At 35.5% G+C, this 15,215-nt stretch overlaps 1 protein-coding gene across 2 annotated transcripts in view; it reads right to left on the reverse strand.

Annotated features, from left to right (window-relative positions):
• The window catches only part of CDH19 (cadherin 19), a 112,600-nt gene extending 97,621 nt beyond the window's left edge, over nt 1-14,979 (reverse strand). For both annotated transcript variants that reach the window (XR_003572514.1, XM_027895234.1), the window contains exon 1: nt 14,865-14,979. The gene's annotated coding sequence lies outside the window, so the exon portion shown is untranslated. The remainder of the gene's footprint in view (nt 1-14,864) is intronic.
• Between the last annotated feature and the right edge of the window lie 236 nt (nt 14,980-15,215).

Consider the following 15,215-nt stretch of genomic DNA (forward strand, 5'->3'; position numbering starts at 1 on the left):
TGCTGAAACATTCAATGATGCAACAGGTAACACTAGTAACCTTTTTAGTTTTATAAATTTATTTAATCCTCCCTGACTTCTATAAAGATCAGTTTTTAAGTTCCTGAAGTTATTTCTTCCTTCAGAAAAGAATCAGCATCACAGCCTTCTTTGTGTGTCTGTGTATGTGTGAGTGTATGTGTTCACTTGTGCCTAACAGAGGTCTCATGCAAGAGTAACTAACTATGAAATTCCTTTCTAAAGTAGAAATTGAGTGTAAAAGAAAATGCATTTGCAATGGAAGAAAAAAATCAACATTTTCTTTAGTTCCTCTATCACTGTTCTTTTTGTCTACTAAGAAACCTTTGTTTCCTCTATATGGAGGATAGAGAAGGATTCCAAGGAATCATTTACCTGCAGCAGACCTTTTAGGAACTCAGACATCCTAACCTTGATGATAGCAATGGTTAAGGTGAATGTTGCCCTTCAGGAGAGTCAAAGTAAAAAACTGGAACACAGAATAGAATCATAGATTTGTTTAGCACTAAGGTCCAGCTGCCACTTGTTCTCCTGACCCCTTAACCATCTTTCCAAGGCCCTTAAGTTTCTTGTGATTGTCTTTCAACCACTTGATTAACTTGTTACCATTTCATCACTGGGAGCACATGATTCCTACGTTATGAATGGTTAGTCTTTAAGAACAACATGGTACTTGGAACCCCAGTATCATGATGTTTGAGAAATACTGGTTAGAGAGTGGAATGTGGTTGGTTTGAAATCCAGTCCTTGGTTCTGATACTTGTCTATCATTCAGCTGCTGCTGCTTCAATACAAAAATACAAACACTGTAGCTCAAATAATTACATACAGTATATTAGGACAATACTGCATGCTGATGGACTCAAAACAAAATACAAGATATCCCTGTGCTGAGTTAGTATTATCTTTAGGACAAAACAAGTAAAATGGAAAAACAAGAGAGTATCAGATGCAGTTGCAACAATGTCAAAGGAGAATGCAAATCTGTTTCTTATATTACTAATTTAATTTGTATTCAGGATTTAGAATTTACTGATGAATCTTTTTGTCACACCATCCATCATAGCCTGGCACTAGAGAGAAAGAAGATAGAAAAATTAAAAACCTGCTTGTTACTGTAAACTAAAGAGCATGAACAACATCCATCAAAGACAGACAGATAGAAAATAAAAGTGATAACCAAAGCCAAATGATGTATGCTGATTTTCTTTTAAACATTTATTAAAATGCTCTAAATGTAGATTCCCTTTCCCTTGGTAAATATTTATTGTTATTGCTCTTGCCATGGACTGGAAACCGCAAACAGCGATAAATTAGCTGTAAAGGTCTATAATTTTCATCTTGCTTTTATAAATGCATTTACATCTTTTACTGAAGTGTTATTTTTTAGCACAGATTAGCAAGGTTGCGTCCTATATCAGCTGTTAATTAAGATTCCTTTTCTTTGCTGAGTCAGAGGACAAGGCATAGGTCATTAGTGGAGGACAGATGCTGCATGAGGGACCTGCTAGAGGAAGTGTTCTTACTGATTCAGTAGGCTTTAGATTAAGCTAGAGATCAACTCCTTTGTACTCTCAAATCATAAACATCTGAACTTTTACTTATGAAGAAATACACACATTTATGTTTTAAGAGGTTGTCTGAATTCTAGTCTGTTTCCAAACTGGAGCTAATGCAATTGTACCCTCAGACTGTGCAGTATCCAAATATATTTTAGAATGACTTATCTTTCAGATAAAATTGCAAGATATAACATTTATGATAATAGTGCTATTGGGACTGTGCTCTGACACATAATGCACAGTGGTTTCCTACGTTTTCCTCTACCAAAGGAAACCCAAATGTGAACAAAACAAAACTCAAAGGGTCTTGCTGTGAGGCAACTCAAATAGCTCTACCCAGCAATTGCACCAACAAAGCTAAGGGGAATGGAGAAGATCTCTTTTGACTACAGAGGAAAGAGGTTAAGTTTACAGCGCACAAGGCGATGATCTGTTTGGCATTCTGCACTAGGCATCACGCGGGTGTGACGAACATCGCGGATATCTCTCTGTCTGACCAAGCAAGCGTGGGTAGAGCCCCTCTCAAATCTTCGTTCGCGAAGCCTAGCCATGATGATGATGATGACAGAGGAAAGAAGAAAGAAATGCTTTTGTGGAACTTCGCAATTAAAGCAGAGATAAAAACCTGAAGGTTTGAGGAGGGTTAGTTTAAGTCAAAGAAAGCTTAGCCCATGTGCATGTTAATGAAGGGCAGGGGGACTATACAAAAACAAAAATGAAAACATATGAGAGGAAAGAATATTCTTTGTAGTCTAGAGCAATACAATACACCAGGAAAGCAGGAAAACAAATCCATACAAATTAATTGATGTAGAATTAATTTTAACCTAATGGGAATAAGATCTATGTATCAACACAGGCAGCATGCTGAATGTGGTTTCTCAATGCAAATAAGTGCTGAGAAAAGCTAATAATTTTTTATTCCATTACGAGAGGGTAGAGAAAAATATGATAAAGTGTGTTAGTATAAGTTGACACTCATTTTCAGCACACGACTGATTTGTACTATGTTTTTCCAGTTTTGTGTTTAAAATCCTATAGTATCACAAAGCACAGATAGACAGCCAGCTGCCTCACATTTTTATTTGTAGCAAAAGTGTTCATATCTCAGCAAAAGCATATTGGTTCCTGGCATAGTATTCTCTGTAAGAGACTCCTACCTCTGCAGTTGTTCGTTCCACAAGGTCAAAAATAATCTCTTCATCTTATTCATAGACTACAAAACATGGGCCCTGGGAGAAACTTCAAGATCCCTGTTTCTGCACCAGGCACTCACAGATGTCTTATGATAAATATTCATTTATCAATCCCATTTAACTTTGGGCATTTGATTTGGAAGTTGTCAGGGTCTTGCATCCTTTGCTGAGTGTTGAATCATTCTTTGAAAAATTTGTTAATGTATTTGCAGGCAAAACTAAATTATCCAACTTTGAAGGTGTATTTATGTCTGACCGTAAGTTAGGCTTTTATGTGGCAATACCACATCAGATTTCCCTGTTACCTCTTCTAAACTGTCATATCCCAGTGGTGCAGTTATGTAGAAACCCCAGATGACTTAAGAGCTTTCTACCTTCAAAAAGGAGACTGCATACTCCCCTCCCTCTGCTGCTTCAACATTTCTCACTGTACAACCCTTCCCAACCCTGAGCCATCAAAACATTGCCAGTGCAGTAAATCAATTCAGTAAACTAAACCTGGATGGAAAAAAAACCAACAAAACCAACAAACAAAACCCCCCACAAAATACACACAGGCACAAAACCAAACCAACAAAACAAGAGAAACAAGTCTCTTTGTATTGTCATGACAAGTCGAATAGGCTTATCGACCCCTTGCTTTCACAAACTCTTATGTGCATTTGCCTTCAAGAGCAGATATGTCAGAGTGGATGCAAGACAACTGGGATTGCTACACAGAGATTCAGGCAAATATGAAGTGAGAAAGAAGCAACTGGAGATGAGAGGAATGATTTTAGAGGAGGAAGAAGAGGGAGTTACCTCAACCCCTTGAAACACCAATGTTGTCTCATTGAGCTACATACAAAGAAGGGATTAAATCCAATGACCGTATTTTCTCCCACTTTCAGTTTTTAATATGGGGTAACTTTGATTAAATTACCACATAGGTAATACATCACATTTACTATGTAAGTTCCCATTTCCCAGTTTTTAAAGCACTTATCTATCAGCAGATGGAAGTCTAAGTTGTGCTTATGCTTAGTCACTAATTCAAAACAGAAGTTAAATATAAATATCTCCACTGCCTCTCAGAATGGATGGTGTTTATTAGTTTTCTTGAGAATGGAGCTTTATTTTAATTTTGCTACTGAGGTTAGAGGAACTACACTGCAGTAGCAAATTCACCCAGCATAACTGACACAGAGAGAAGTCTGTATCAAACATATTCATATACCAGTAAAATAAATATTCTACTTTTCTCTGCCTAAACATCCTTCCATTCTCTGGGTGACATTTGTTCTGTTCATTTTCTTTGTGAATCTAAAAGATAAATGGTAAAAATTCTGAGTTCCTCTTTTCCCACTGAAGTGTAAACTCAGGCTTTAACTCTCATTTTGATCTTAACTTTATTCATATTCACAGTTGGAGACTTCTCTCTAGAGTTAATGAGCACCTTCAGTTTGAGTAAGCCTATCAATGTGATATTCTGGGTTCAAAATCAAGAGCTCAGTTGTTTTGTGTGGATATTTCGAACACTGAGCAATGACTTCATAAAGGAGTTCGCTTAAGTGCTGAAAACCTGAGTTAGCATCAATGTGATGCTAACAAATAGATTTGATCAAACAAACCAAGAGCTTGGATGAAGGACTGATTTCAAGATCACCCTAAGCTGTACTAGCTGCTGGTGGCCTCAACAGGGCATTACAATAGTCAAAAACCAGTAGAGAACTCCACCAAAATGCCTTAGTCCAGAACTAAGTCTAACACCAGAAAAAAAATTATCTTTCCGAATGTCTTTAATTCTGAGCCTCTTTGATGAAGTTCCTAAACAATTCTAGTTCTGCTGATGAATTTCCTGAAGGACACTTGCCTCCCAGGAAGAGGTCCGTTACAGTCACTGCAGTGATTTTTGCAGGTGATAGGGAAGTGGACTCTGAAAGTACAAGTATCTCTTGATTTGAGTTAGGGATCAATAAACTACAGATTAAAATATTTCCACATATTAGAGCCAAGTGGAATGCTCAGTCAAAATTAAATTTTTGTAAAAAATTGCAAAGGCATTTCAGAAGACTAGGCAATGAATTCTTATACTGCATACACCTAGAAACCTTTTATCTATTTGCTTCTTAAATGGAGAGATAAAAATCTATGTATGATGAAAACCAGATATTAGGCAGTTCAATGTTTATAGTTTTATCTGGCTTGATTAGGTATTTGAAAAGGTAGATCTATGGGAATGTAGCTAAGAAAACATGTCTTAAAACATTATGCATATTTGGTGAAGACGTAAAATGTATCTTCATAACAAGAGAACATTCTTCAAATTTCAAGAGGTGAATCAAAAGCTTTCCAGTTTATGAAAGAACCTGATAGGTGCTGGTGACAGATTCTGGTTGTGAAGAACATCTTTTTGCATTAAGGATCTAGGAGTAAATAGAAAATTAGAGCATGGCTTCTATAAAAATAATAAAGCCTTAGAACAAGGTTCAAGGTTCAAGAAGAAAAGAGTTCAAGAGATTCCTAGGATACAATTGTTTCTCAACAAGGAAGAAATTGATGGATATGATGAAAAGGTGAGAAGTAGAATTGTGGGAATAAGATAAACCTAGGGGGGGAAAAAATGTACACATGCTGAGTTTCTTGGACACTTTGTAGTTCAAAAGTATTTCATGTTCAGTAACCTCTGATAGAATTCTTTATCAGTTTGATTTGATTGTACTTCAGGGTGCACTGTGGCAGACTTTTGCCAGAGCTGCCCATTGCTACAATGAGAGCATTTAGCTAGAAAATGTGATGCTGTCTTTAATTATTTCCCTTGAAATATGGAGCCCTATTGTGTGTATTTCGTATTATTTTTAAATATGATTCAAACCTTTGAGAAAGCAACATGTGGCCAAGTTTGCTGAAGCAGCCCTAGGTTTTTGTATGCTATTTTAAGGGACATGTTCTCTTTTTCTTTTTTACAGGAAGCTTAATGTGACTTGGCTGTCATTTTGGCAGTCAGGTTGTCCAGGATGCTGCAGTTACCACATGTTTGTTTAAGTTATATAATCACCCTGATGACACAGCCCATTACACTATCTGAGTGTAGTTGTTGTGACAGCTACCGTTTGAAGACAAATTTTCAGGTTTGCCCAATTAGTTGACAACTTGGCCTAATAATAATGAACAAGCAAAGAAAAACTGGGGACAAGCCTTTCTTGCTGCACATCAAGAATAGGTGAGTCGTGGAAGTGTACAAATGATAGGTTCTTTTCACTTCCTTCACTTTTTGAGAGACAAGCATGGTTCCTCTGTCTTCCTTCAGTAAGTTCAAAACTTGCATACCAATGACAAATTTAGTGATCTTAATATATAATACTAAAAAGCACAGGTTTACTTTTGCTTTTTGAAATATTCCTTGTTTCCTAAGCTTACTTTCCTGTTGTTTTAAGGTGGAACTACATCAATCCTATAAGAATGTCACTTATGTTAAATTAGATAGACTCTATTTTCTGACATCAACTGATGTGTATTCTGTGAGGGTATTTATACACACTTAAAATTAGAGGCTTTTTGGATTTTTTTCATTTATCGAAGTAATGGAGGCCACAGCTATAATTAGGAAAGAAATTTGACAAAGGAAGATGTGAACATTTTATGCCTCTGTCTCTAACCTTTCACTTGGTTTCTTCTGCTTTATCTGTATCCCCATCCATACTCAGTCATTATGTCAAATGAAAAAAACCCAATTATCTGAACCTTGGAAAGTCAAAGTATGTTTTTCATTTGCTGGTTTGTTTGTTCTTTTGAGCACAAGCATCCCACGATTTAATAATCATCCCACCCTTCTGAACCTATTCAGTCTGGTTATCATATAAACTCTATTCTGAAAAGAATTTTTTATCTATTTTGTGAGCCTTCCCTCCAAACACAGAAAAGAAAACTCTCCTTTCAGATTGGATTTGCATTCACCCAATACTGAGCACCGTGGCTTTGATCCAACAAAGCATTTAAGGTTAGTTTATCTTTAAGGATAATCCCATTGAAGTTAGTGGCATGATCCATGTACTTAAATTTAAAAACATAGTTGAGTGCTTTGCTGGATCACAGCCAGATTACTCAGTACCTTACAGGATTGAACAACCTCTCTTCTTTGACACTGGCCTAAGGCAAGATATACAGATACATGTGAATATATGTTCCTTATAGTATAGACGTTAAATACAGTATTATTCTCAGGATTCTTTCATATTCCGTTCAATAAAAGGTATGCTCCAGTTTCTTGAAACTCTTGCCAGTTGTATTAAAAGTGAAAACATTAAAATTCCAAAAGAGTCTAACCTAGACTGTCACTGTATTTTTTTTTTTTTTTGATCATGCTCAATTTTATAACGCAGGAGATTCAGGTCAAGTTGGTGTTCTCAGTGAAGGTAATTTGTTAACACACGTTTAAATCCCTGCAATGTTCTGCTGACAAAGGCTAACTTAATACTCAACAGATTCAACATATCTCCAGTGATGGTATACATTTTAAATTAAAGTGCATTTTAGAGTTTGGACTAACTGGAGCCATTTGGAGCTGACTCAATGTGAAGTGCTTCAGCCAGCCAAAGTTAAGTATTTCTATACAAGTTTGCTTAAGGCTGGTTTGGAGAGTAAGCCCTACTGTTCCTCTTGAAATGTGGGCGTATTTTATTGGCTGCATCACAGAATATTTAAAGGTGATCTCAAATCAGTCTAACATTATTAAGTTTGGCTGCAAACATAGATTCACTTCAAAGGTGTTTTTCTCCTCCTCCTTCTTAGTGTTTACCCCCCTCTTAAGCATCCTTTTAAAATTCAAAGTCCAGATTCCTCATCTGAATATCAGCCAATCAGACTTTGTATCTGTATAGACTAATGATACATTCCAAGCATTATTTGCTTGATTATAAAGCCTGATTTGATGGAATACAATCAGTTTTCTGTTCTCAATGACCTACTGAATGATATTACTCAGAATTCCATTTAGATGATGCAAATGACCTAATCAGTTTGTCTTCTGCCATGGCAATAGCCAAACCCAAATGTCAAAGAAAACTTAGTAAATAAAATCTCCCTTTTATGTAACTGAAATTTTGCTATGGTAAGCCTATGAATTATTAGCTATGGAACTTGTTTTGTTTCTTTCACTTGGACGACATAGGTAATCCACATCTACACTCATTTTATGTACTGGCGTTTCAGGATTGTGCTTTCTAAGCAAAGAAAGAAAAAAATGCAGAATAAACTTGTAAAATCGCATGAAATTGTAAGTGCAGCACAGTTATATTTGTTTCCATTTCTATAATAAGCTATGTCTTAATTCAAGATTTGGGCAAAGTTTTCAATGAAGCAAGTATTTCTCCTCTGTTTTTTCAAGAGTTGATCACAGTTGTTCTGTTTCCTCTGTTTCTCTTTCTAGCATTATAAAAAGTCTGGGTTAAGCAAGTTATGAGATAGTATCAATATTGTACTGGAAGAAATAACCACCATAGCTCAAGGTTATTTGTGTCAGATATTGTGATATAGGTCACACAGAGACATCAAAATTATCTGTATGGTTTGCTAACAGTTTAATTTTGTCAGCACTGAGATTTCTGGAACACTGTTTCTGCTTTGGAGGCCTATGTAGCTAGGCCAAACTACACTGAGTTTGCCGTTTTAGCTGCTTTATCCAATGTTCAAGGCATCTAGTAAAAAATAGATGAATAATATTTGCATCACCTGCTCTCATATCTTGGCTACACAGTTTTCCACAAAATTACCTCCTGAAAAGATGGGTGTAGTCTTCTAGATTGTCTCAGATACACATAGGAGATTTTCCAAAAGCAAAGGTTTGAAACTCCAATCCAGTCTTTGTTTGTACAATAATTTAGTGATATCATGGCAAAAAGTCTTGCTAGGTAGTGCTAAAATTCTGCCAACTAGTTTTCCAACTATTTCACTTCTTTCTCAACATCATTCTTAGCTAACTGTAAAATGAAATTTGAATTTTTTGATGGAGTTCCTATGCTGAAACAATGTCAACTACAGTATTTCTGCAAGAGTGAGAAGTGAAAGTAGCTATCCATGTTAACAGTGGCTCATTACAAGTGATCCCACTTTCCAGGTTGTCTGTACTTTCGATTTTCGGCAGATTTACATGGGCCACAGAACATAATGATCTTTCTATAACCAAATTATGTTACAGACATGTTACATGTGTTCCTTTAAATTGAAGAATAAGATTGAATTGATATCTGCAATACAAATCATACTTGAGATTCCTTGAGAAAAATCTAGAGTATTTGGCCCATTACATTTTACAGCATTGGTGTGATAAAAATTTTCTTCCTTTTTTTTTTTTTTTTTTGATAATAAACATACACATATGAGCATCTGTAAGAAATGTTATAGATTTCTGATGAAAACATTCACTGTTGGAGAGTCTATGGCTCAATGATGCAGTGCTCTCTTCATATTAGTGAAATTAAATTAATTTTTACCTAACCAATGCCTACCAACAGAGAGATTCTTATAGACATCTCATTACTGATAACACTGAAGTGCATGAATCTAACATAGAGACAGAAGTACTAAATTTGAAATCAGTTCAATGAGCCAATTAGGGATTGGCTCATTGTGTGAAGGTCTGATTTCTAAATTCATTACAGTTTTGGATTTTCTTCAAGAATTAAGATCAAAGATATTAAAATGGATTAAATAGTGACTTTAGGAACAAAAAAAAATTTAAAGTAGAATTATATTGATTTTTACTCTTTTTACATCTCAGCAGTGATGTCTAAATTCCATTTTTCATACATTCTTCATACATTTATAAAAAACAAATAATAAATACTAAATACTGATGCATTACTTTGTTCTAAATCCTATGTCCAAAAAAAGTATATGAAAAATATTTTCTATGCTTTGGAATTAATGCATAATTTTGGAAGTTCTATAGCAACTTAAACACTGTACTTGTACCTTTGATCTGACCATATTTTCCATTTGCAGTTGTCAGTCCACTTTATTAACTTCTGCTTAAGGTCAGCAGTTCAAATTCATAAAGCATATTTCATTGTTATGTATGTGTATGTTTATACACACCCACATCTGAAATAATATTTGTTATCTTTAGTATTAAAAACAGAAACAACCTGATCAGTTTACAATGCATTGTACAGTTTGAAGGTTAACATCAGCTTCACAATTGTTTATAGCATCGGTGGTCTTCTAAGATATTTTTATTATTTCCTGCCCACTTTTTTCTCTTGATTTTATCTGAAATAGGATTAATTAAATTTAAGATCCCAGTGAGTCTACCATGACATTCTTGGGAATCAGATAATAAATGTCCTACAGCAGCCAAGCCATGTCATCAACATTGTTTTACTGCGGTTTAATGCTTTTTGCCATAAAGATCACATGCACAAAACTGTATTGACTATCAACCTTACATTTCAAATTTTTTCCTCCACCTTTTCCTCCTTCTGCAATACTCCCTGCCTTCAACTGGATAGTCTATAATTCCTTGGTGTTTTTAAAAGAACCAGCAGCGTTTTCAAAGCCTTAAACAAAACAGCCTTTCTGTATTCACAGGAAATTATTATTGAATTCTCAACATCATCAGTCATGAATGTTTGACTTTCAGCTGTCACTATTCCTGGTTATTCATTTCATAACTGATTCTTAAAAGGAGAGGACACAAGTGTATAAGGAACCCCTTTTCCTTACTGAAACAGTCATATATAAGTATCCTCAAGACTACAGTTTTCCCTGGATTTGGTAAATGGCATGTAACAAATTAAATCATAATGAGACAATTTGTCTATTCAATGTCTTAGAGACAGCACAATCCAAGAGCACCTTTGGAAACCAAAATCAAAGAAAGATTATAGTCAGTAGTCTGGTAAAACTGGAAAAACCAAAGAGCAACAGTTTTCATCGCAAATTGCTTTATTCATTATCATCTTGTCTATGCTGAGCATTCAATTTTTTTGTTTAACTGAGAGTTCTTGCTATTCAGAATTAATCTTAGGTGTCCTGGGTCTGTTACTTCACAGCAGAATAACAATCATGGTTGAACTTATTAAAAGACCGTCTTATCTTACCTGAGAGTTTTCCTCTTCTCTCATCTCACTTGGTTAACCTCAGTTATACTCAATTGTATATGTTCTGCAAGTATAAGATCTGATTTGTAGTAAATCACTGAAATAATTGTACATAAAACTACACCTATAAAGCTGGTAAAATGCACTTCATATTTAAAATATTGTGTACATTTGACATACTTCAACATCTCCTTTAAAGCCGCACTGCTATATTAATTCTGTGCTTGCATATAAGAAAGTCTTGAAAAAAAGGATTTATACCAGAAAAAAAGCAAAATGTAACAAGAAATCCAGTGCATACACAGATCTCCATAATGGGTTCTATTTTTCAAGTACACTGAAGACAAAAGAAACAGATCTCCAATCTATTCTAATTCTTGGCATGAATGCTTCCTTATTCATGGATCGTTGATCTGACAGACTGAAAAGGCAATGACTTCTATTTCTTTTGGTGACTTACATCAGTCTGTTTCTAGGGAAATAGACAAAGGATTCAATTTGTGTACGCTGGCATTAGACTGAACTCTGCTGATGGATGTATTTGGCTTCTGTAGGAAGAGTGGGATTATATCCTATTCACTGTGGGCACTGTTACCAAATGTGTTTTTCATAAATGTACTTGTAGTATCAGTTCTACATTTTCTGTGTACTACAGTATACTAAAGTTTCTAGACAAATAAGCTTACAGTGGGGTAACTGAACCATCCTGTTCTTTAACAGTTAAATTGATAAAGGGGAATGTATATTTCTTTACATTCTTGAAGAGGCACAGAGAATGAATGTTTGTGGCTAGTACGTATCTCATAAGCAAGTAAACTGAGTTATCCAACTGAAGACTAAGCACAGCCAGGCAGGCAGCATGAAGAAAAGCAGTTTTGCAAAGGAAAATGCAACTCAGTTTTCTTCCATAGGAGGGATAACTCTGGAGTCAGACTATGGAAAACAACTGTGAAACATAAAATTTTGTTGCTTTTTCTGTTATATTTGCAATTTCACATCATAGTCCATAGCAAAACATGCAAACAACCTTCCTTATCCCATTCTATCTGCCTAGAAATATTTCATCCTTCACAGTGGCCATAAAGCTTTCACTCATTGTTTGATTTTCTTTACGATATCATCAACATAAATACTGTGGTAAGGTGGACTTTGTATCACCATTGTGGAAGGAAAGAGTAAGATGCATCCCAGACTCAAAAATAAAAATCTTCGAAGTTTTATCCTCTTTGGGATGCAAGGATAAAAACGTGGTTCCACTGTAAGAGAAAGAGCAGACATAGATACTGATTACTCTTCCCAGGTCCCTTCATGACCTTTTCCTGAGTAAAAGAGTTTTCACTCCAGTCTGTTACAGTTCGAAACACGACCCTTATTACAGTCAGGGTAGGAGGGGTAATTGGATCTGCCTGTCTACCATGTAATGACCCAAAACCAGAATGCCGAGGCATCTTTGCTTAGTTGGGCTGATTGGAAAGAAGGGGATGCGTAAATCCTTAAGCCTCTTCTCAATCTCAGCAAGCATTAGAAGAACAAAAAGTATCAATTATTATAAAGCTAGTGTGACATTTTGCATTGAGGCCTGTAATTACTCGTAGAAATGGAACAGAAAAATTTTACTTCTATTTGTGGCTTCTCAGGACTGAAAGAAAATTCATTAACTATTGAGTACCATAGTATACTATTATATCACACCTTCCACTGATCAAGTGGATTGATGATTAATTTATTTTGTTGCTTAAAGCTGGACTACCTTGGCCATTAAATAATTCTAAGCTCTAGGACTACTTCTGAGAGAATGAATAGGGGGTAAAGAATATACTATCCTCTGATGATTAACATTAATCTTCCAGTGACCAGCCAAATTACTTTCTGACCAGTTTGTACCTATCTAATATTTTAAATTGAACATAGTGACAATGATCATGAGAGGCATGGCATGACCTGTAACATTTTCCATGTTTATATTATAAAGTTGAACTGAGAAATAAAGTCTACGAAATTAAATGTGAAGAATGTGGATTAGCTTATTCATTTTTCTATTCCTAGCTGTAAACCATTAAATGGAAATATATATTGTTTCCCTGGCACATCATAGTCCTGAATTCAATAAAAATTAAAAGTTAACATTAAAAGAAATAACTTGGAAATCTCCATAATTTATTATCTTATAATTAAAAATTAATTTTAAATTTTCTATATTTTTTCTTCTTAAAATTAAATACATTCCTAAATAGGTCATTTCAGTCAAATAACTAAAACTTGAACAAGTAAGTAAAACTTAAAATTGTTAAAGAATAACACTTTTATCTTATAAAAGTATTTTTCCTTCCTGTGTAAAACAAAACAATTTGTGAATAGTTACATTTCTCCACCTATTCATATAGCTTTCAACAAAACTCTTTAAAAAAAAAAGAAAAAAATTTTTTCATTAGGACATTCACACATATCTGTTAGCAATTGCCTAAAGAGAAACACTTTAAAAAGAAAAAACAAAACAACTCTTTAACATCAGCAGCAAGACTGTTAAAACAAGCAGTTTTTGAAGGTATTCAAATCTGCATGTTCTCATGGTTGCTGGACGATACCACTTAAGATGTATCTACTGTCATCTACACTGTAGTGAGTTTAAAACATCCTCAGTGACTCCAGGATCAGTGTCAGTGAGTCAAACTGACTCTGTCAGTGGTTCAGAACCTAAGAGAAAAGTGGATAAAGGACTATGATTTCTTTTAAAGACTCTCCTATTATTGCTGGAACTAGATCAGAGCCTGGTATAATATATTGCAAATTCTTTGATTTCTACTTTCAAACTCTGGTGTTTCTGATAAAATTATACCTATTCTATTAAATAGGTGCCGCACTGCAGTCACTTTAGACTATAATTTTTATGTTTCCCCATAAATAGGATGTGATATAACGCAGAGTCAAAAGTGTTCTTTATCTTTCAGATCTTACACAAGCTGCTGAGCTTACAGGTCAGGATTTGAAGGTGGTTTCAAAACCAGATATTGAAGAATAGAGCGAGCCAAGATTCATAATTGAAAGATAATGACTGAGGCATTCATCTGTGAATTGTATACGTGTTTTCAATTAGTTGCAAATGTTCTTTACACAGTTCAATATATGAGGCAGGTTAGTCTGGTGTCATGGTTTAACCCCAGCCAGCAACCGAGCCCCACGCACCACTTGTTCACTCCTCCAGCAGTGGGATTGAGGAGTGAATTGAAAGGGTAAAAGCTTGAAAACTTGTGTGTTGAGACAAAAACGATTTAATAGGGAAAGCAAAAGCCACACACACAAGCAAAGCAAAACAAGGAATTAATTCATTGCTTCCTGTGGGCAGCAATCACTCCAAATGTGCCCCCCTTTCCTCTTTCTTACCCCCACTTTATATACTAAGCATGATGTCATATGGTGTAGAATATCCTTAGGATCAGTTAGGTTCAGCTGTCCTGGCTGCATCTCCTCCCAACCTCCCTTGCACCCCCAACTTCCTTGCCAGTGTGGCAAAAAGCAGAAGAGGCCTTGGCTCTGTGTAAGCCCTGTGCAGCAATAACAAAAAGATCTCTATTTTATTAACTCTATGTTCAGCACAAATCCAAAACATAGCAAATCCATAGTAGCAAATGCGAAGAAAATTAACTCCACCTCAGCCAAAATCAGCAATCAGGACAACTAAAGAAAAACTGAGAAAAACACATGATCCGATAAAAAGAAAGGAGGAAAACTAGGATGATGGGATAACAGGAGCCATATTGAATCACAGAACCCCTTTTGAATGTGCACGCTGCTTTCTCAAAGAGTGGAACACCTTTACAAGACCAGCATTACATGCTCTTGATCACCATATATACCTATGTAAATCCATCCTGGCCACAAAGAAACAAGGGATTTGTGTTGTCATGACCAAGACTCTGTCTTGAAACAGAGTACCCTGAGAGAGTCAAAAACAAGTCTCCAATTTTAGATAATAAGAAGACAGATGTGCAAAGGAAAAATAAATGCCATACCTGCTCTCTTCATAAAATGAGTTGTTTCTTGCTGTCAAGGAATTCCTCTTAGATACCCTTTTCTCTGTGCAGCTGTGTCTCAGCATTCACTCGTGTTGTACATCATTTATCAGTTCCAGCACTGGGAGATAACCAGCATCTGTGGGATACGTAGTATGTTTTGGATGAAAGCTCTCCCTGTTACCTTTAACAATGCCAATTGTTCTACATCCCCAGTGTTTTGCACTTGCCTTTGGTGGTTAGAAACAGCATTCCCAGCTGCAGTGAGAAAGGGTTTTGAATAAATAGGCAGACAGCAAACATACTATATATAAGTTATGCATGAAATGTATTTTAAACTGTAATATGGTA

This window comes from Empidonax traillii, unplaced genomic scaffold (genome assembly GCF_003031625.1).
Source record: "Empidonax traillii isolate 1590-97213 ecotype Southwest subspecies unplaced genomic scaffold, ASM303162v1 scaffold453:size478658, whole genome shotgun sequence".
Classification (NCBI taxonomy): domain Eukaryota; kingdom Metazoa; phylum Chordata; class Aves; order Passeriformes; family Tyrannidae; genus Empidonax; species Empidonax traillii.